Source organism: Protopterus annectens, chromosome 2.part0 (assembly GCF_019279795.1).
Source record: "Protopterus annectens isolate FY-2018-M chromosome 2.part0, PAN1.0, whole genome shotgun sequence".
NCBI lineage: Eukaryota > Metazoa > Chordata > Ceratodontiformes > Protopteridae > Protopterus > Protopterus annectens.
Genome location: NC_056728.1, coordinates 1,542,208,174 through 1,542,232,763, shown reverse-complemented (window position 1 = coordinate 1,542,232,763; position 24,590 = coordinate 1,542,208,174). Strand labels below are relative to the sequence as shown.

Genomic DNA, 24,590 nt, shown 5'->3' with positions numbered 1-24,590 from the left:
TAATACACAACCAGAAGCAATTCACTGTGCAGGGAAAATGGTCCACACTAAGAGAAAAGGACCATATCAACATCAAGGAAATTAGGGTACTCCTTCTAGCCCTATAAACATTCAAGTCAGCTCTATGCCCAGGAACCCTGAAAGTGATCACGGACAATATGACTGTCCTGTGGTACATAAACAAACAGGTGGGACAAGATCCTACCCTCTTTGCAGTCTAGCCACCCAGATCTGGACTATAGCATCATCATTCCAGATTCATCTGGTAGCAGTGTACATTCCCTCTACAGAGAATGTTATGGCAGACTCACTCAGCAGAACTTCAGGTCCCTCTCACGAATGGATACTTCACAGAAGTATTCCTAGATCTTATCCACAGGTGCGGTATTCCACAAGTAGATCTTTTTGCCTCCTCCCAGAACAGAGAGATGCCCAGGTTTTGCACAAAGGACCCACATCCGCAAGCCTGGAAAGTGGACACCTTCTCCTTTCCTTGGGAGGGAATGTATCTCTATGCCTTCCCGCTGATTAAGAAAGCCCTCCTGAAAATCCAGAGGGACAAAACCAAAATCCTGTTGATGACCCCTTTTGGCCAAGACAGCATTGGTTTGCCTTCTCTATCTACTAGCCAAGGGCAATCATCACAGGTTACCCAACCAAATAGACTTGCTCACACAGGACAGGGGATCCCTACTACACCCTCAGGTGAACAATCTAAAACTGACCTTATAGGTGATAGGATTCTAATCCCCTTCAGACACCTATACTCAGAGGACATACTCAGTGTTCTACAGGAGGCCAGAAAACCTGGTACCAGGAGAAAATATGTATCTAAATGGTAGGGATTCTCCAGGTGGTGTCAGAAGAAAAACCAGGACCCTATGACTATTCCTATACCCTTGGCCCTTTCCTATTTGTGTGAACTCCTTCACTCAAAACTAACTTATTCTTTAGTTAAAGTCCATTTATCTGCCATCTCTGTTTGTCTGCCCATACTACCACCCAGGCTTCTAGACTGTAGGTCAAGCTTTCTTGAAAGGAGTACTTCATATTAGACCCCCAAAAGTCTCTACCTCCCCCTTGGGACTTGAATTGTGTTCTAGAAAAACTTACATTGTGACTTTTTGAGCCAGCACATTCAGTATCCCTAAAACCGTGCACCCTGAAAACAGTTCTGCTAGTGGCCCTTACTTCTGCCAGGAGGGTGTCAGAGATACAAGCTGTGATGCCCGTGCCCTGGCCCAGCAATCAAGGAGCCTCAATCCTCACCACTAACACCAGAGAGGGCATCTCATATATGAGGAAAAGATAACAAATGCACACAGTAAAGTGCAATTTCCCTTAAGAGCACACAGAGATCATAGTCAGTCCGGGACTGCTCACTCCCTTGCTGTCCAGGTCCCCAATAGGACTCCCCACTGGCACAGCTATAGGGTCCAGATCTCAGCCTAGCTGGGCAAGCTAAAATCTCCAGCACCCTCTCTGTCCAACCAGTGCTTTGTGTCCCTGCCCAAGTAGCTGACACACACACTTTGAGATAAGTTTATACAACCACACAGACACTCCTGGGGAAGGCTGGCACAGGTTCTCCAGCTGTGCCCCCTTTTCCAGACTATATGGTAGTACCCAGCAACCACCCATCTAATAAGTATCAGCTACTCAAAGGCCCTTAAAAGGGTGTCCATTTATTACTGTGCAATATTATTATGCAATTGGTAAGTGTGACTAATCAGTCAAGGCTTATTTGGAGTGACTTGGACAGTAAACTCTATAAATATGCAGTGTACTCTAGAGCTTAACTTATCTCTACACAAACAAGCTACAGTTAAAAGGTTTTAAAATATTTAATAATAAATAATAAAAACAGAAGACAATACTTTCTACTACACAGTGCTAGTCAAAGAGTTCAGAGATCACACATAAATACTTAAAATAAATCAGTAGTACAGTTCTGACATCACAGAAAAGCACTTAGTCTAATCTTTCTAGTTCCTAGATATTTCTAAAAGTAAACACAAATCAAAGATAACTTACACATGAGCAAAACAGTGCTATGAGTTGGATGTTCAAGACAAAAATGCTTAATGCCTTCTGATTCTCTCTGTTTAAATTGCTATTTTCAGTCCTGATTCCCATTGCATCATTTTTACACTTTCCTGGGGTTCCCAGGCTGACAGATACTACATTCTTTTGTTATTTTGCAGCTGCAGGAAACTACAGCCATAAAAGACCTTCCACGTGTAAACTCTAGTAATTATTCCTTAAGTTAAAACAATAGGCAGCATGCCTTCATCTAGCCCTGCCGGAGCCGAATTGTAAACATCAAAGACAGTCATGAAATAATTTGAACTTCAAAAGACAAACAAGAAATGCTTGTCTTAGCTTTCTTTACAGCAGAGGGTAATGTTGTTACATTGTTTTAAGTTCACATTTCACAGCATATTCTTTCACTTAAGAAAACAAGTCTGTAGTTCAACATTCATATTTACAAATGATAGAATTATGTATAAAATCCTATCTAGCTAGGCTGGCAGCCTTCACACAAACTCTTATGGTTACCCCTCCTTACCTTATTTTCCACAAGGACAAAGTTGCCCTCAGGACTAACCCCTCTTTCATGCCTAAGGTGGTTAATGAACTCTCACTAAATCAGACCATTAACCTACCTGTTTTTTACCCTCACCCTCAAAATCCCTCCGAGAGGACACTTCATTCTCTAGATGTCCACAGACAACTGAGGTATTAATTAGACAAAATCAAACCTATTAGAAAGTCTGACCAGCTATTAGTTTCCTTCCACCGTAGGGCTCTAGGGAAGGCAGTCTCCAAACAGACCATTTCTGCATTGAACTATTCCATTGGCATATGCTATTCTTGTCATGGAAAAACTTTACACGGACATGTCAAATCCCACTTAACTAGGGCAGCTGCTTTTTTCAAAGGGATTGATTACACCTCGATTTTAGAAGCTGCTACTTTGGCTTCAGTGCACACCTTTACCAAACATTACAAACTGGACCTAGCCTCCAGACCTAGAGCTGGGTTTACCAGATCTATTCTCCAGAGTCTCATTGACTGGGGACCCCAGTCCTCCACCCAGACTCATAGCTAAAAGCTTTGGTACTCTCCCTACTGTAATGAATACTGCGACATGAGAATAGAAGGACATAGAATAGTTGTGTAAGAACTTACCATAACCTTAGATGTCCTTCTCTTCCATGTTGCAGTATTCAGTCCCTCCCTCCTACTCCCTCTAGTTTACCTGTCTAATATACTTTTACTTACCTGTGGGGACATAGTCACCCACTCTCTTAACTTATCCACTACACACAGCCTATCAAGTACCGTATGGTCTAGTCTACATGTGAGTCTCAAGGGTCTCGCAATTATGACCCTCTTTAAATCTCCAGAAGTACTACTGTATGCAGCAGTCCAATCTGAAGAGGGTATGTGCAGGCGTTACTTTTATACCCTACATCGGTTTATGGCTCTGACAGAGGACATCACATGTACTCTCCTGCACCAAAGACTTTGTTATACTGGCCGGATGCCAGCGATGCAGACAGCAACCTCCCTACTGTAATGAATACTGCAACATGGAAGAGAAGGACATATAAGGTTATGGTAAGTTCTTACGCAACTATTCTTTTTATCGCAAGATCTTACTTATATATGTCCTTTCTTTCAAGATTATTATATATTTTACTGTTTTGATAATGTTACCCCATTTTCATAATCTGTATTTTTACCTTATTAATTTGAAAATGTTAATTCTTTACTTGGGTCTTGGGTCATTAACTTTTTTGCTCTGTTTTATTTCATTCTGCTCACCAGTGCAATTGATTTTGCTTCCCTTCCTTCACAATACATAGTCTGTAACTCAGCTGTATTAGGCATTATTTTGCAGTCTTGTTTTTCACTCAACTGATTTCCATTGTTTCCCAACACAACCTCTTGTACTTTTTTAAATGTGCTAGTTTTATTTTTATTCCTTAAGCACTGTATGTGGTGGCATCCTAATCATTGTTTTAAATTCAGAAGTTATGAATATATATTTAAATGTTCATCTTGTCAGTCATTGCTGCAGTAGCCTTAGCTATGTGCGTCATATCCTGCCTAGCTAACAAAATGGTTTATGCATATGGAAGGTGTCCTGAAGCTTTGGAAGCTGGCCAGCTGTTATATCCTTGGCCAGGTATAATCCATATAGGTAATGCTATTACAGCAGTGATCATTCATACATTTACTGTTATGGTAAGTTTACTTACACAACTGTACTGTACTTTTTTAATGCAATGTGATTCTTCTCAAATACACTTTCAATATTAAAATAATTTTATCCAACTGTATAGTATAAAGCATAGTCTGAATCACTGTTATGGATCATCACTGCTTGTAAAGTCATCTACCAGATGCAACTAACGGGCATTAAACTTGCATTTATACATTATTTCCACAATTTCAATTACTCTTTCTTGTCCTAACTGATTACAAATAACGTCCACTGCATAAGATCAAAGCTTACTAATTACTTTCTCTTATCCTGTGTGTCTCAGTGGGACCCCATTATAGTACTCTAGGTCAAAGCAACTGGTAAGTTTCAACTAACAGAAGACCAGGAAAGATTAGAAGTGACTTATGCAAAAACTAAACATGTCAATATCTTGCAATATGCTGTCTCCTTTTCCCTTTCATGACCCTTGTAAGTCAGTGAATTCTTCAGTTATGTTACAGCAGAGGCACCATGATATCTGCAGGCTAGAGCTATAATGAATTCAGAATTGAATACTTGATTTAATATGTTCACTGTAGCTTGCCTGAAGATATATATGACTGCTTGACTTAGTATGTTTACTGATGCTGGGAAAAATGTTTTTTTATACCAAGAGTGTGGTCATTCAAACATTTGTGTAGTAAGCAGGCATATGGGAAAGACTGTGGAGCAGGTATTGACAAACAGCAGGCTTCTCACAGTAGAGACAAAGGCCTATCATTAAACAGTGAAACTGCTTAAGTATCAGGAAGAAGACATTTGAACAGCATGCTTTAAGCATAGTGGATATTCACCATAGGTCATTATCGCATTGTGTACTGCACTGTACCTATAGACACAGGTGAGACATGCCAAGGACCAGGGAAGGATAATTTGAATAAAATGACCATGTAGCACAAATTAAGAATGGTAGAAACCAGCATGTAAAAATTACAGCTGTTAACCTAATGCATGCAGAAAAATAGCAGAGATTTAAAAAGCTTACTAAACTAGATTTCAAACTTTCAGGATAATAGAAGTATGATTCACCTGAAGGTACTTGTTAGTTATCATTTGTGATGACAGACTGGAGGGACAGGGCAGGGCACAGACACTTCATCAGTGGAATTATTATTATTTTCCTTTTCACCTGGTAAGTCCACTGGACACACCTGCCCCTTCTTTGCAGGAATAGCAGAGAAGCACAGTGTTGTTAACTGACTTACTCAAGAGTCACATTGTAGGCAAAAGGAAGCTCAGGACATTAGACCAGGAAGCATCTCATAGCCATAATCTTCTGTACTAACTGCCAGGCAAATTTTACAGCCATGCAGTTACAAACTCTGTATTTAAGATAATAAAGCCACAGTTATAAAAGAAGAGATGTTCTTCATGTTTCACTGTTGCAGTCATTACATTTGGGTAATCTGCTGGCAGGTTGCCCTCAGTCGGCCTGATTAATAAAGTCTTGGGTCCTGCGTCGGTTGCTGTCCCTTCTTCCATGACGTCAGGTCGTCAGGGGTATAAAACATGCAGCCGACGCCATTACATCAGCCCGAAGCAGCAGCAATTCGCAAGTGCCGGTCGGTCGACTCCTGAAATTTTCATTTTCGAGTTTCAGAACCGAAGTCTTCAACTAAAAGCTAAGTACCCCATTGGGGAAACTTTTTCTTGCTCCTTACTGATGTCAGTAAAAGTTAATAATTGCATTACTTCTGGGAAGCAAATACCTCATAAGGATTTTCATTTGTACTGTATTCCTTGCCTAGGCTCTGACCACGATGTACCTTGCTGTCGGTTTTGTACTTTATTTAATCAGTGCACTATCTGTCGTCGGTACATTTTTGCTTCTAAATATTTTGGTTCTCGGTTTAATTATCCAGAAATGATGTTGGTTAGCCATCCGACTACCGGAATACCGAAAAAATGCTAAGGAAAAGACAGAGACAGGCCGTTGAGGTCCAAATCTGCTGACGCCGCTTCTCCTAAGCCAGTCGCAAGTTCGCCAGTACTCAGTAAGACACATTTGCAGCCCCTGACACCCGCTACTTCTGATTCGCAGGCCTCTACTGAGACCCATTTGGAGTCTGGTATGCCACAAGATGCTTCACATATGGAACCCGCGGATGTCTCTACCTTGGATGGGTCCAGAGCCGCTGAGCAGGCACCGGCTTCTGAGGGTGTATTCAGGCATACAGACTTGCATATTAAACCGACTCCAACTTCAATACTAAGGCCTAAATCTCGATCTATGTCTAAAAAACTGATGCCCAGGCCACATGTTCAGGCCTCTTTGCCTAAAAAATAAATGATCAAAATGGCTGAAGATTTAATTACTCTAATCAGGGTTAGCCAACCCCCCCCCCCCCCCTGAAAGGCCTAGGATTAAACTTGACTTATGAATCTTCTGAACAGGACTCTGTTTCTTCTGATTCTTCTAATGATCTGGATTTATCCATACCTACTTATGAGGACTCTGATGCAGAGGATTCCATTCCCTCTGCTTCTCCACCTGAGGATTTCTCTTTTGGGGAAACTTTACATGCCTTAATGGAGCATTTCCACTGGGAAAATCAGGATTTCTCTGAATCCAAAAAGCGGCTTAGGGATTTCCTTCTTCTTCCTCAGCATGGGCATTTGGCTATACCTCCTGTACTAGACATTGCTGATGATGTGTTTTCGAAATCCAGTATGGGCCCTGATTCCTTGCCTCCAGCCCCTAGCAAACCAGACAGGTACTACAGGGTTCCTGAGTCCCACAAATTCCTTTTCAAAAATCCTGTTGCTGACCCTGAAACCATTTCTCAGGGCCCCAAGGGCATTAAGGTTTCTACTGCTAAAAATCCTACCCCTTCTGATAGAGACTCCAGGGCGCTGGATAGATAGGGTAAAAAGGTTTATACTTCTGCAACTTTAGCAATCAGGGCTTTAAACTGTCAATTCCATATGCTAAAATATCAACAGCATATCATGGGACTGCTTAAACAGAAAATTATGTTGATTTCTGACTGTGTGGAGAATAAAGATTTACAGGATTTATTGCATCCAGCTGAACAAGTTAGCAAACATACTTTGCAATGTGGTTTTGATTCTTTAGAGGCCTCTTGCAGGGCTGCTGTTACTGGGTCTGTGCTTAGAAGGCATGCTTCGCTTAAGGAGCAATCTCTGCCTGATCATGTTAAAGCAAAACGTTTGGATGGTCCTTTACAACAGGACCGCCTGTTAGGCAATAAGGCTGAAGAAGTTCTTAAAAAGATGGAAGATAAAGCTAAATCTATGCAAACTGTAAAAGATTTCTTAGAAGTACAACCTCCTAGATTTAGTAGGCATTGACCTACTAATAACTGATCCTTTCCAGCTCCTTCCAGAGCCACTCTAGCCAAACCCAGGCATTCCAAAAGCACCAGGTTTCAGTCCCAAGGGACTTTCAGAACTAAGCAATGGAGTGCTTCCACTTCCAAATCTGGAAACAACAAGGCACCACCCTATGCTAAACAGTCTCAATGACTTCCCTTTAAAATTACCAAGCACTTACCTCTTAGCTGCCCCTTTGGGGGGAAAATTGGCTCTTCATTCCAGAAACTGACAACTTATAACCCAGGACAAATGGGTGTTAAATATAGTGTCCCAGGGATACAGATTTCATTTCCACACGCTGCCAACCCCGGACGGGTGGCCAGACCTGTCCCCAAATCAGTGGGCAGAGGCTCAGAAACAAGTACTTTCCTTCCTAAACATGGGGGCTATTCAACTAGTACCAGAAGAGGAAAAGGGACAAGGTTTCTATTCCAGACTTTTCCTGGTACCCAAAAAGACAAATCATGGCATCCAATTCTGGACCTGTCTACTCTAAACACCTTTCTGGACATTCCAAAATTCAAGATGCTGACTCTTCACCAGTCACTTCCTATGCTAGGCAAAGATGCCTGGTTGACAACTCTAGATTTAAAAGAGGCTTAACTGCATATCCCAATCAGGGAATCTTGCAGAAGGTACCTATGCTTCAAAGCAGGCTACATGTAATATCACTTCTCTGCACTGCCCTTTGGCTTGTCTACTGCGCCCCGGGTATTCACAAAGTGCCTGGCTCCAGTAATTGCATTTTGCAGGCAAAGAAATATTCAAATATATCCATACCTGAACAATTTTCTAATTCAGGCAGAAAACCAGGCCATTCTTCTAAAACATCTGGCGTTTGTAAAAAGAGTTCTAACTTGTCTAGGGTACACCATAAACGAAAAGAAATCACAACTGGTACCCTCTCAAAAGATTACATTCCTGGGTGCAAGCTTGAATACAACTGTCCAGATGGCTTTCCTTACTCCAGAAAAAGAAATTAATTTGGTGACTTACTTCAAACAGGTGGCCACAAAAACCCTGCTATCTGCAAGGCAAATACTGCCAGCCTTGGGGTTCATGGCCTCTGCATTCTTCTAATTCCATATGCAAGACTGCATATGAGGAAACTTCAGTGGTACTTAAAAAGTTTATGGAGTCAACATTGTCACAATCTGGACACAATGATTCCTATCATACCTTGCCTGTGCGTAGAGTTCCTATGGTGGGCAGAGGCCTGCCACCAAAACAAGGGACTGCCATTTTCACCACCCCCTGCCACTCAAACCTTAACTACAGATGCATCAGACTATGTATGGGGGGCACATCTGGTAGGGATGTGCATTCAGGGCAAATGGAGCCCAAATCAAATGCACCTTCATATCAATCAAAAAGAAATGCTAGCTGTACAGAATGCTCTGACAGACTTCAAGGACTACCTTCATCCAGGACAATTACTGATAAAGACGGACAACACCATGGTTATGTGGTACATAAACAAGCAGGGGGGGTACACATTCCTACCCCCTCTGCAGACTAGCCATGGCATTGTGGAACACGGCCTTGAGACACCAAGTACAACTACAAGCTCAATTCCTGCCAGGAAAGCTGAATATTCTGGCAGACCAACTAAGCAGAAATCTCATGGACCCACATGAATGGAAACTGGAACCACGGATTTTCAACCATGTTGACATACAAGTGGGGGAGCCGAGATATAGATCTTTTTGCCTCACCCCAGAACTACCAGTTGAACAAATTTTGCACAAGAACTCATCACAAAAAAGCCTGGAAAGTGGACGCTCTGTCCTTCAGCTGAAAAAACCTTTCAGTCTATGCCTTTCCCCCTCTGCCTCTGCTCTCCAAAGTTCTACTAAAAGTCAAACAGGACAAACCAAAAATGATTTTGATTGCTCCAGACCAGCCTCGCCAACACTGGTACCCACTCCTGCGCAGTGTATCACACATTTCACTGTGGCACCTGCCTCAGACACCTTCCTTACTGTCTCAGCAGGAGACCCAAATTCTGCACCTTCAGCTCCAAACATTGAATCTTGCAGCTTGGCTAATCACTTAAATTCCCCCTTAGCATCCCTCAGCAAACCTGTGATGGATGTCATTTTGGAGGCGAGAAGACCTAGTACTAGAACATCTTATGCTGACAAATGAAAAGATTCTGTGCCTAGAATCATTCTCAAGGGATGAGCACAGCAGTGCCCCATTTACCTCAGATTTTGCAATACTTAACTGAGATGCTTCACAAGGGCCTGTTTTTTTCTTCCATAAAAATCCATGCCTCAGCCATTTCAGCTCATTACAACACAGAACCCCACTCTTCTCTCATCCTCTTCTAAAGCAGTATCTCAGAGGGGCCAAAAACTTGAGACCACCCAGGAGAGCTCCAACCCCTGCCTGGGACCTTAACTTTGTTTTGAAGAAACTCACTCTATCTCCTTTCAAGCCAGCTGCTACTGCAGACTTAAAATGTCTTTTCTGGAAAACAGCTTTCCTTTTAGCAATCACTTCAGCTAGAAGGATATCTGAATTACAGGCACTTGTGGCAGTGGAGCCTTTCATCATCTTTCATGCGGACAGGGTGTCACTCAGAACCAATCCATCATTCATGCCCAAGGTGGTATCCAGTGTGGCTCTTAATCAATCCATTCATTTACCAACTTTCTTTCCCAATCCACAGAACAAGGGGGAGCATATTCTGCATTCATTGGATGTACACAGACAACTTAGATTCTACTTGAACAGGACTAAATCTCAAAGAAAATCTGTACAACTGTTGGTAGCATTTGCTGCTGGGGCAGAGGAGAAGGCTATTTCAGAGCAAACCATTTCTAAATGGATAAGCCATTGTATTCATTTCTGTTATAAGCACAATGGAAAACCTATCCCAAGGGGATCAGATCTCATTCCACCAGGGCTGCATCTACTTCAACAGCCTTTCTCAGAGGTGTTCCTACCAGGGATATTCTAGAAGCTGTTACCTGGAGTTCAGTTCATACTCACACCAAGCATTATCACTTACCAATTTTCTCTAAATCCAGAGCTGGCTTTGTCACTGCTGTTTTGCAGGGCCTTATAGCTGGTCCTAATGCTGTATAAATCCATCCTCCCAACCATAGCTTTGGGAATCTACCCAAATGTAATGACTGCAACAGTGAAACATGAAGAACATAGTACAGCTGTGTACACTTACCATAAATGTAGATGTTCAAGTGTATTCACTGTTGCAGTCCTGGTTACCCTCCCACCAGCCCCCTGTTTTTCTCTTACTATACCTCTACTTCCTTTTGCTATGCTTAAAAGCCTTTTTGGTATTTTTTGCTTTTGTTTGGAGGTATATTGTTGTGTTTTTAATTATATATATATATATATATATATATATATATATATATATATATTTATATATATATATTTTGCTCCCCATTTGGGGGGTACCTGACATCTGGGGCAAGAAAAACTGATGTAATGGTGTCGACTGCATGTTTTATACCCCTGATGACCTGACGTCATGGAAGAAGGGACAGCAACCGATGCAGGACCCAAGACTTTGTTAATCAGGCCAACTGAGGGCAACCTGCCAGCAGATTACCCAAATGTAATGACTGCAACAGTGAATACACTCGAACATCTACATTTATGTTAAGTGTACAAAACTGTACTTTTGTACATTAGTGCATTTTCATGGGGAGAGGTTTTATTAGACAATAATAGCATAAATGTTTCAGGTATATGTCTAATGCCCACTACATTAAATGTCGATTACATGTACTGTAGTCAAGGGTACCAAAAAATAAATTCCAGTTTCCTGCCAAGGAATTTAAATTGGTTAGCTGGACCACAGAGGCAGATCTGCCTATGGGGAATGCAAAATAAAAAAATAAGTAAATAAACACATGCATGCATGCATATATACCTACATGCACAAATACATACATTAAAAGAATTTTCCAGCAGTGTCTAAGGACAGCTGCCAGACACATGGGTGGGCAACTGCTCTAATTATACATAATTATACATACATTGCTGGGTTTTCCATTTTTTAAAAATTTGCAATAGCTTCTGGATTCCCTCCATAACGTTTACAGCAATGTTTGAAACTCACTGCTGGTATGTCAACACTTTTCCCCTTTGTAAAATGACATGATGATTTTTACTTAGACATCATTGAATTCACACAGAGACTGAAAGACGGGGACTGGGGGTCCTAATGGAGAGATGAAAAGTCATCAAGCAAGGAGAGTAGTTGTGCTGAAATTAAATTCATCCTCAAGTCTTGGTGAGTACCTTCGCGAGGTGGATTCTGATTTTCACAAAATCTCACTAAGGCAACACTGATATATAGACTGTATTTATATAGCATATATCATGGACAGAAGTAAGTCAAAAACAAAAAAAGATATCTGGGTGCACAAGACCCAGGATAAAAAAGTGCCCAGTCCTGGTAGGCGCACTGGTGCAGGACTGGAAAAAATGATAGTGTAGAATCCTCAAAGTATGGAAACATTCCTACAATGGGGAAAGGCCAGGCCCAGGGGGAGGATGGCCCCCCTGTTGTAAAAGGAAGTAGCAGTCCATAAAAATCACAAAAATTGATTGGCCAAAGAAGAGCCATAAAGACAATAGAGTGGACTATTGAGGATAAGAAAGACATTATGTATTGTTACTATTATATAATTTCCAGACACAAGATATACAAAATGATTAAGAGAGAAATTAGAGGAAAGAAAAATACTTCTGCAGGAAAAACTGTCAGAAACTTCAAATAAAAATTTGCATTCATCAATAAACAGATTTTTGAAAAACAGTATATAGATCAAGAAAATTTGATCTGTTTGGAAAAAGAAGCATCTGAGGAAGTGCAAAAATATAAGCAACAAAACCTAGAGATATTTGAAAAATATAAAAAAGAAATATGGACATGGGAAAGAAAGAGAGATTTGATATGGTGCAATATGTATGCAAAGGAGAAAGCCAAGTTAACTAATATAGAGAAGGATGTCTTAAAGATATTCGAAGAGAAATACAGGCAATTGCATCCAGATATGGAAAATTTCACAGTAAAAAAATTAATATCGCAAAGATGTAATGTGGAAAAGAGGATTAGTAAAGCAGAAGTTAAAGAAATGGAAGTTAAAGTTATGGAGTTCCTGCAAAGTGAAGGATTTATTGTAGAAGGTCTAACACAGACTACATCACAGCATGATGGAGTGAGTCCCCAGAATAAGGAAAAGCAAGAAGATCAGGAGACATGTGAAGAAGAAATATGGACATGGGAAAGAAAAAGAGATTTAATATGGTGCAATATTTATGCAAAGGAGAAAGCAGAACTGACCAATACAAAAAGGGCAGCACCAGAGATATTTGAAGAGAAATACAGACAAAGGAATCTGGATATGGAAAACTTTACAGTACAAAAAATAAGAAGAGGAAAAGTAGAAAAAGAGATTAGTAATGGAGAAGTCAAAGAAATAGAAATTGAGGTTATGGGGCAGCTGCAAAGAGAAGGATTCCGTGTAGAAAATCGAAAGCAAAAAGCACTACAACAGGATAGAGCAATGGATATCCAAATTAAGGGGAAACCAGTGGAACAGGAAGCAATTGGTCAGGTGCCATATCAAAATATTTTGGAGCCTCCCAGAGGAAACCAGTATAAATGTTCAGTTGAAGCTAGACAGCATGGAAAGGAACAGGAAACTGTGGAAACTCTGATGCAGTCAATGATGAAGAGTGATAGGCCAGTGAGTTCCCATATGACAGAGCAACAAATGACACAGGATGAAATTGAAGAGAATGTGCCATAGGAAAATGCTATAGAACTTTCTATAGAATGCCTGCAGGAAACGGAAAACAAGGGATGTGCCCTCAGTTTGGAAGAAACTGAGCTAAGAGGAGAGTTGCTTGATTTAATGGACATGGATAGATATATTAAGATCAATGAGAGAAATAGACTGCAGTAGGTAAATAAAACCCAAAAAGTAAGAGGTTTGATAAAACAAATGAATGCAGTAATTAGGACTGTCCATACAGATCCATGTGATATAACAGAAGTAAACAGAATATATTACTGTGCAGCTAAATTAATAACTGATAAAGTTCTACCACAAGATCACAGGGTAGTGAGGGAAAGGAAGGGGAGAAATCAAATGCCATCATGGAAGTATCGAATAGAGAAAAATATAAAGCAATTAAGACAAGAAGTGTCACTGTTAGAAGGTTATAGAAGAGGGAATAGATCAACAAAAATACTAAGAAAGATAGATGTGATTAAATCAATGCACAGTATTAGAACAGACCAGGATCTATCATGCACTATCGCAAATAAACTAAAATTTTCAACATAGGTGGAAAAACTTAGAAGATACACAGATAAATATAAGGGAAAAGTACAAAATAAGCAATTTATTGATGACCCAAAAAAGTTTTATATAGAACTGGGAAATAAGGTAAAAGAAATTGAAATATCGCCAACAAAAGAGGAAGTAGATACATTTTGGAGAAGCATCTATGAAGATCCTGTGGAACATAACAAAGATGCTAAATGGATACATGAAGTAAAAGAAAGAATAAGAAGTTTAAAGGTACAGGATATGAAATGGGATGAAATAACAGCTAGAGTGATTGAAACAAATTTAAGAAAAGCCTCTAACTGGAAAACCCTAGGCCCAGATGCAGTAACTAACTTTTGGTTAAAAGTATTAACATCTTTATATGCGCACCCCGAACAGACACCACACTGGCTAACAAAAGGCAAAACAATGCTCTTAATTAAGAGTGAACCTTCAAGCTACCCTAAAAATTATAGATCACTAACTTGCCTTCCGAAGACATCTAAACTATACACTGGAATTGACGCCGACAGAGTTTATAATCATTTAGAAGAAAAATCAATTATGGCAGAAGAACAAAAGAGCAATAAAAGAACGTCATATGGAACAAAGAATCATTTGTTGTTAAATAAAGTTATAGTGGAGAACTGTAAAAAGGGGAAGAATCTAAGTATGGATTGACTACAAAAAAGCATTTTGACAGTATCCCACATTCAAGGATAAAAGACTGCTTAAAAATGTATAAGATACACCCTACACTGATTGATTACATTACAGTAACCATGAAACAATGACAGACCACTTTGCAATTAAGTCGTGATAAAGGACAGATTATTATCCCAGGGATAAAAATTAAAAGGGGGATATTCCAGGGTGACTCTCTGTCACCATTGTTGTTCTGCCTTGCCATTAATCCATTAAGCTGTTTACTTAACAGCTTAGGTCAAGGTTACAGTTTGGCTCCTAGAAAACAACAAAGTCTAATGACTTCTCATCTTCGCTTTGTCGAAGATTTAAAACTGTATAGCTCATCAGATGAGGAACTGAAAGCACAGCTGCAAGCTGTCAAAACTTTTTCAGTTGATATTAGAAATCATTTGGTGTTGATAAATGTGAAAAGCAACCTTTAAAGCAAGAAAACTGCAGCACCAGGAAAACATCAGTTTGGGACAAGAATGTGATATAAAAGAACTTGAGCAAGAGGGAGTGTATAAATACTTTTGAAACTGATGAAGGATCAGCAATAAAACATGAACAGATGTGAATAAAACTCAGTAAGAACTACTTTAGAAGACTTAAATTAATCCTGAGAATGGCACTGACATCTAGGAACAAGATCCAAGCTATAAATCAGTTTGCTCTTCCTGTCCTAACGTGCAGTTTTGGAGTGATTGACTGGCCCCAAAAAGTGTTGGATAGATTAGATATTAAAATAGGAAGGATGCTTCATGCTCACCAAATGATTCATAAAAATCAGTGTATAAGAAGATTATATATTCCCCATTCTGAAGGAGAGATGGGCCTCCTTGAAATTGATTACATGTATAGATCTGCAATCGTGGGACTCCACACATATCTACTGACCTCATAAGATCCAAATGTAGTGAAAGTTTTGAAACATGAGGAGAATAAATCTAAGATGACTTCTCTCCGTAATTTAGCAGAAGCATATTGACGTCAAGCAGGAATGGAAATCAAACCAGAAGTAGATAAAAACCAGGCAGCAACTGAATGTGCCAAAAATCAAAAGAAAGAATATAAGGTGAAGGACCAGATGAGAAGGCAAGAAATGTGGAAAAACCATAAATATAGTTGCAAGTATAGAAAACTTCTGGAAGAGCCTCATGTTGATCAACAAAGAACGCAGGAATGGTTAAGGAGAGGTGAATTCAAACCAAGAAATGAAAGGTTAATATTGGCAGGCCAAGGCAGTGGGCTACTTATATGCTGGTTTACAAAATCCATTGAACAGGTGGGTGAAACAGACAAATGTAGGTTTTGTAAAACTGAATTGGAAACAGTCACACACTTTGTTGCTGGTTGTGACACACTAATGGCAGAAGGACTGTATACTGAAAGGTATAATAATGTGTTGAGACCATTGCACTGGGGATTGTGCAAACATTATGGTATCAAAGTGGCTGAAAAACACTGGAAACAGCCACAAAGCAGCACAGAAAATGATGAAGTTTATATCACACGGGATCACCCATTACCAACAGTTCAAAAGATAGATGCTAGAAAACCGGATATAGTGGTCCAAGAAAAGAAGACAAAAGTAGCATCGATCATTGAAATCACCACACCCAGTGACTATAGTGTCTTGCGTACAGAGAAACACAAAGTCATAAAATGCCAGGATCTGCCGGCAGAAATGAAAGCAATGTGGAAGAAAGATACCCAGACAGTTCCAATAGTAGTAGGAGCAACTGGTCTTATAAAAAGGAATTTGCAATCATATTTAGATATGTTACCAGTCCATGTAACTCCGTATGAATTGCAGAAGGAGTCATTACTGGGCACATTGCGGGTGCTGTGAGGAGCACTTTTGGCTGAAATCAAATATTGAAACAATACTAATTTCATTAACTTCAATCATACTTTGACTTAGGAATGGAGTCCATTCCCGTCATGGTATTAGAAACCCAAAAGATATGAAGAAATTAGAAAAGGACTGAAAGCATAATAATGTGGCAAGACTGTTGCACTTGGGATTGTGTAAACATTATGGTAATGAAGTCGCTGAAAAACACTGGAGACATGAGCCACAAAGCATCATAGAAAATGATGAAGTTTATATCAAATAAGATCACCCATTACCAACAGTTCAAAAGATAGATGCTAGGAAACCAGGTATAGTGGCCCAAGAAAAGAAGACAAAAGTAGCATTGATCATTGAAATCACTACACCTAGTGACTACAGTGTCTTACATACAGAGAGACACAAAGTCATAAGATACCAGGATATGCAGGCAGAAACAAGAGCAATGTGAAAGAAAGATACCCAGACAGTTCCAAAAGTAGTAGGAGCAACTGAGCTTATAAAAAAGACTCTGCAATTGTATTTAGATATGTTACCAATCCATGTAACCCCATACGAATTGCAGAAGGAGTAATTACTGGGCACATTGCGGGTGCTGTGAAGAGCACTTTTGGCTGACATCAAAGATTGAAACAATACTAATTTCATGAACTTTAATCGTACTTTGACTTAGGAATGGGGTCCATTCCTGTCATAGTATTAGAAACCCAAAAGATTTGGAGAAATTAAAAAAGGACATGTTCCATTCTAGTCAGTTTAGTTTGAGTAAACCCTGCAGTTTTAAGATCTTATAGTAGTACATGCTTGCAAAGGTATTTAACAGTTCAGTTAAGATGATCTATTAATCTCTTATCAGTATGTAAATTTTATAAGATACCAAATGCCATGCTTTACTGAAGCCTCCGTAGAAAAGAAAGCTTGGTAATGTCAATGAAACAACAGCACATTTTATGTAAATGAGTGAGGGTGTCTTCTAACCAATGACAAGGTTTAGGATCTCTTTAAGCTGCCATTTAATTTTAGGCAATGGATTATACAGTGTTTTGTGTTTAACAAGGGCAGTAGCTTGCTTGTGACCTGTGGCTGCCCTCATCAGAACACTCCTTTAAGAAGCACACCACAAAACAATATGAGGGTTGACACTTGAGAAATTTAAACTTGAGAACAATGTTTATAAAGACAATAAGAGCATGAGAACAATGGGTCAGGTAATGATTGAAGCATTAGGTGCTGCTGCACTCTAAGAGTGTGTTGTCCTTCGAGATCCTATCTGTTTGAGTTGTTGGTAACTCAGGTGGATACAAAAGATCCCAGTTCACCTATCAGAAAGAGAAGGGTAAATTCCCTAATGCCCTGGCCACATTTCTGCTAGTAGTAGACCCATATTACCCATTCTAAAGACTTATACCTTGTCTGCGATATAAATAGGACCTGCTGGAGAGATCTGTGTATCCCAAAGATTACCCCTTCTCTGGAAGAGGCTCCCCATCCATGTGAATCAGAGCTCCTTCCTATCCAAATTCAAATGTAACTTGGATAATTGGATAGAGAACAGGAAATTCATCCCTGGTTTGACGTCTATGTCTCTAGTGGGCACAGGCAGCCTGCAAAAGGTTTGTCTCCCAGGCCCCTGCTTGTACATTTTTCATCTCCCAAGCCCCTGCGTACACTTACCAAGCTACTAACCCAGTGGGACTAACCTAACTAACAAATGATAATGATAAAAAATAAATAAATAAAAAAATCATTACAAATCTACACAATGTGGTTGCCTTGCTATTGATGTTTGTACTCTCGCAAGCAAAGGTGAGATGCCACGGGAAATAAGCTGCATATTACTAGCATTCTACAATATTGTAATGGTGCTAAAGCTTTAAAAGACTGGATGTATAGGTAGTTGAATGAGTTTCAATGTGTTTTCAGTGTAATTGCCACCTTCAACTAGTCTGTGGTGGAAAAGAACTGAATCTGAATTGTCGGTACAAGCAACATGTACAGTTAACATTATTCGTCAAAATGAAAGGCATTTAAACAGTATTATAAAAATGAAAACACTCACTACTAACTCTGCTCTACTGGCAAGAAGTTCTAGCTTTGACTACACCACTGTAGAACAGTGCTTACTGTTAAAAGTCACATGAAAAGCTGATTTCTTGTACCTTAAATGCAATTTGTTTGAATCTTTCATGCACATAGACCTAAAATTATTGTTCAGATTTTTATTTTGTTTTTTAATTACAAATGATTTATAATGTCTCTGTAGCTTTCCAATGAATTTTAACATACCCATTATTTTCTGTTTTCAGCAACTAGAGTAACAGCGTATCTACTGTTTTTTTTATTGTCTACATGGGTAAATGTAAACTCTCACCACTGAAAAGTAAACCAGTTGTACATATAATTTCTCTCACGTGTAAAAATGTCTTGTGTAAGTTGTCAATTCTGCCTTCTTGTTATACTTGCTGTTCTATACTTCTATAAGGTGTATAAAAAATGTATCCTTTGAATGTTGGCAAATGCACCCTTTGTTAAACTCACTATCTTATATGTTAACAATTTAACTGCTCTGGAGCTTTTCTCCCCAGGCCTCCACTGAAAATGGACATATATTCAGTTGAACTCTCCCAGTTAACAAATGTAAACTAAAATCAATAAATAAATAATACTTCAAAACCAAATCTTGTAAACCTGTTCTCAGGTACTCCTAAATAATTTCAAGTTAAACATTATTCTACTTTTTAAGGCTATCCATTTAACCAAATTCAGCATTTTTAATAATTACTGTACCCTTAACAAAATTAATGCTTTCCCTCTCATTCATACAGAATACTTACTAAAATGTTTTATACCCCAAATACATATAATGTTATTATTTATATGAAAAATAGGTACACTATCTCACTATTAATACACAAGGGTCATTTTGCTGATTCCGGTAAACACAGCCATTATTTCAGAAGTCAAGACGCTTATATTATTCAGTCAGATCACATGGGCACAGTTAATTGATTTAAAAAAATCAATCTATGCTCACATTTTGCTAAGCCTGCATTTTAGTCACACTTTCATAGCTTGGACATTTACGGAAATTGCTTGTATAGGCATACATTCATGGAAAGATACAGATGGTAGACAGTCCATTTTGACATTTGCAAACCACTGTATAAAAAGGCAGATGCAAAAAAATGTTTTTTATACCGACAATGAGGAATAAAATTTGCAGAATGCATTTACGTGAAATCCAGGTTAAGGTAAGCAAAAGTAATGGACACTAAAAATCTTAACCTTACAGTAGAACAGGAAATAGGCCTGCAGGTAATTAAAAATGAAAAGTACTGGGGGACAGAACAGCTGAGAACAAATGACAAGAATGTGAGATAATAAGAGATTATGATGAATAGGATACAGTTTTGTATGAGCTGAGAAATTTCAAACTGAAAAAGCAGTTGCAGCATATAGCCACTGTAGGAAGAAGACTGAATATGGTGAGGTGAAGATATGTTTCTGGTCATCTTGTAGCTTTTTATTATTTTTTTTTTTGCATTTTCTTTGTAAACTATTGTCCTTTGACATCGTTCTTTATTTTCCTTTTTTTTTCTTTCCAGTTCTTCCACCACCCTTCATGCTTTTTTTACAAAATGCCTAACATTTTCTCTTTTATTTTTGGATTATTTTCCTTGGAAATGTGACCCACAAAATACTTAAAACACTGCAGGTTGAATCATATTAATCCCACCCTCTTTATCTTGCCTATATAGCACACCTCTTTTAAAGAAGTTTAGTGGTGATTATCATGTCAATCTAACATGTAATTGCTTTATTTCTTTCTCTCTTCCTTCTGGAGTGCAGCACACACCATCTATATATGTTGCTCATCCTAATGATAGCACCTTTATCAGTATTACCTTTTTTTACTATATGCCTTTTCATGCCTGGCTCCATGCCACAGAAGAAAGGGGTACTTATTACACCCTAAATGACCAGGGTTTAAATAGTGGCCCTGCACCCTAAATGACCAGGGTTTAAATAGTGGCCCCAGCACTGGAGGAGCTTGGTAGGGTGGGACAGGGAGGAAGGAAGTGGTGTGGCCTGCTGTTCTCATTGGGGGGGAGTAGCAGGTGCTCATAAGTGCACAAGGAAGTGCAATTTCTCCAGTGGAGATCAGGGTAAACCATTTCCTATGCCCAAGAGGAGAGGGCAGGGCTGCTTGTTGGCAAAGTCTCTTGCAGAAGTGAGGGACAACAAGAGCAGATGGCTCATTGTTTGTCGTCTTTTTGACTGTGTAAAAGTGAGTGACTGTAGAACTAAGACAAAAATATTATTTTATTTAACATTTGTTGAATGGGAAAGTCTGACTAGGACAGAGCCTATTTTCAGCTGAGGCCCAGGAAGAAATGCTCCAGACCCGTGTCTTTGGAATGTGGGAGGAAATTTGTACCAGGAGGAAATCCATGAGAATGTGGGGAAGACATGCAGACTCTGCACAGAAGGCACCCCAAGCAAGAATCAAACAGGAGAGCCTCTTGCTGTGAGGTGACAAGTTTAACCACTGCACCATTGCACCACCCATAATCCTTGAAATACCTCTAATGGCTGTCTAAATGGCAACCCGTACTGGTTGAGCCTCACCCCATTGATGGTAAACAAATGGGCCAATTGGCCTGGAGCAGGACTGAAGGTTGCAGGCTGAAGGGGCAAAGAATGATTAAAAAACTACATGCTTTTTGGTAATAGTTCATCAGATTCATTATTTCTTTCATTTTCTGAAATGCTCTTCTCCATTCCATCACATTCCCCTTTCTCCTTCACATTCTAAACCTAACATGCTATTGCTTTCTCTGTTTGTTTTAATCCTGTGCATATTTTGTTCCTCAGCAATCCATTCACAGTTCCTTTCATTCCCAGTTTTAATTTCTTTCCTTCTTTTATTATACAGTGTAACTTTTGCTTCATTTTTTTTTCAATCTCCCTAACTTTGACCACCATGTTATCTACTTGCATTAACAATTAGATAATTTGCATTATAGGTGTTAACACCCATTTCATACCTAACCCTTGTATCTTATCTTCCTGCACAGTTTTATTTTTTTGCAAAGCAAACAACAAAGGGCTCAAGCAGTATCCCCATTTTATGTCCCTTCTTATCAAATTTGCTTTCCTAAAATAATCATCATCATCATCAACCCACTTTTTCCTATTTTCTTCAACTGACATCATCTCTCCTAATTCATTATTACACTCCTGCCCTCTTCAACACTCATGCCTGACTGTCACAGATCTCTCACACAATCCAGCCATCTCTTTGCTGGATGCCCTCATTTCCTCTTACCTTTTTCCTGTCTGTCCCAAATCTTCTTCGCGAGACTGACTTCTGCTTTTCTGCACATGTGCTCAAACCACTGTAATCTGTTCTGTTTGATCTTTTCTCCAATTGGAGCTACTTTGGCTTCTACTCCATTGTCCTCATTTCTCAGTCAGTCCCACAGTGTACATCCTACCACCCTTCTCAGGCACTTCATTTCCATCACCTGTAGCTTCCTCATCTGCTCTGCTTTACTGCCCAGGTTTCTGTACCATAATGTAGTACTGGTCGCACCACTGTTTTGTACACCTTACTTTTCAGGTTCTTTGGCATTCTTCTGTCGTGCACCACCCCTGACACTCTGAGCCAGTTTGATGCAGCCCCTTTAATTTTAGCTTTAACCTCCACATTCAGATTTCCCTTCTCCTCAACAACCCCTCACAGATACTTGAAGATGTTAACCTGTTCCACTATTTTCCCTTCTATCTCAGTTTGGAGCTTATTATGATTTCCCCATTTGCTGCCATTACAGCTGCCTTATCTGTACCCAGTTTCATCCCATGTGCCTTCAGTTTTTCATTCCATTCCCCTATCCTTTGCTGAAGTTCTTACTCAGAGTCTGCCTGTAGTGCCACATTGTCTGCATACAGCAACTTTGTTGATCTGTCCCCTTTGACCTATTTGCTAATGTAGTCCATCACTAACATAAACACCAGTGGGCTCACTGGTGCACACCCATTCCCACTGGGAACCTGTCTGTGAGACTGAAAACTGTTCATACTTGAGTCACTGGGCCCTTGTATATAGCCTGCACTAATTCTATCAATGTTTCTGGGACTTCAAACCACCACAGTACTGCCCAAATAAGCATTCTTGAGACCTTGTCATATACTTTCTCCAAGTCCAGGAATGCGCAGCTGGACTCTATTCTCATCTCTGTCTTCTTCTCCACTATCTCTTTCACTACAAACATTGGGTCATTTGTGCTAAATCCTGATCTGAATCCAAACTGCTCATCTCCCATCTTACTTTCTACTACTCTGCATATCCGTCTATAAATCGCCCTCTCTAGAACTTTCATGTAATGTGACAGGAGTGTGATACCTCTGTACTGCCCACAGTTGTGAATGTCTCTTTTGTTCTTGTACACTGGCACAAGTATGCTCATTCTCCAGTCATCCGGGATACGCATTTCCCTCCACACTGCTATGAGTACCATCAGGAGCCATTTGTCCCCTATCTCGCTCAACATCTTTTTCATATTTGCTGTTAACTCATCTGAGCCTGCTACTTGCCCTAACTTCATTTTCTTCTGTGCTATTCTTCTATGGTGGGCACCTCTTCTTCTGTCATCATAGGCTGTGTTTGTGTCAGTACAGCTTCTGTGTGGTTTTCTTCATTCAGAAGCTGTTGAAAGTACGCCTTCCATCTGCCTTTGATGTCCTGTGGACAGGTTGTTGCTAGCATCCTTTATGAAGGGTGTCTGACTATCTTCTTTATCTTTCTATCTTTGCCTTGAAACCTGTTATAGTTTCTTTGTGCTACCTACTGAGTCAATTTACACAAGCTGGTAGAGTGCCTCTGATGCCCTGTACCTTGCTATTGCACCTCCTTTCTTAGCTTCTTTGTTAGCCAACCAGTATTCTTTTCTAGCCTGGTATATCTTTTCTATCTCTCAGTTTCTCCTGCACTACTTCTTTCTTTTCACGACTTCTTGGACGTCTGCATTCCACCACCAGCTTTCCTTATGCACTGTATTTCCATACCTGGCTTGGCCACATATCTGTTCTGTAGTCCTCACACATGCTGTTTTGAGGCGCTGCTATTCTTCTTCAACTCCACCTATTTTCTCCTGTTCTTGGGGTGCAAGACCCCTGAGTAACTCCTTGAACTATGGGTCTTTCTCTGCAGTCATCTTCCAGGTCTTCAGCCTGGTCTCTGTTGACCTTAGAGTCTTTTCTGACCAGTGCTTGCAGCTGATTGCGGTAACCAGTGTTTTATGTTGTAGGCCAAATGTTTCACTGGTGATGACTTTGTAATCATTGATTCTGCACCAGTGCCCTTTCCTTACTAGGAGGAAGTCTACCTGAGTTGTGATATATGTGTTATTGTAACTGTCTCTCTTTCTGAACCATGTCTTGGTACTATCAAGCCATTTGCCAGACAGAAGTCCAGAATGGCCTCTCCTTCTTTATTCCTGTTGCCCCCCCCCCCCCATGTTGACCTAGGCATTCCTCATATTCTGTTCTGTCTATCCCGATATGTGCATTCAAGTCACCATTATCAACACCCATTATCAACACCAATTCATGTTGTCTTGCTTTATCTAGTAGGTCCTGCAACTGCTGTATGAATGCAGTCTTTTCCTCACTATCAAAACCCTGCTGTGTATCATTACATTGGATTCTGATTGCCATGAGTCTGTCACTAATTCTGATGACATCCCTCACTGCCTTCTGAAGCCTATCTCTCACCACAATTCCACACCATTTCTAGCATGTCATCCTCCTGAGTTGTAGACTCTGTATCCCAGGCCAAGTGACTTTGCTGCACTGCCCTTCCATATTGTCTCTTGGATACATAGGATGTCCATCCTCCTCCATACCATCATGTCATCCACATGTCATCCATTTGGAAGCTGCATTCAGTCAGTGAACCTACACTGGGTATAGCAATTCTTAGTTCATGTTTGGCAGGTTGACTATTTTACATCCAGCTTTCACTCAACAGAGCTATTCCAGGTAAAACCATTTGGCCAGTAGCTTATTGATCCAGGGCTACTGGGCTTTATGGCGGGCACACACTGTCCAATTGAGG

General features: G+C 39.9%; 1 protein-coding gene across 1 annotated transcript in view; it reads left to right on the top strand.

Annotated features, from left to right (window-relative positions):
- Window positions 1–24,590, top strand: part of LOC122793540 (probable protein S-acyltransferase 23) — a 711,842-nt gene that overhangs the window by 111,533 nt on the left and 575,719 nt on the right. The gene's annotated exons all lie outside the window — the stretch shown is intronic.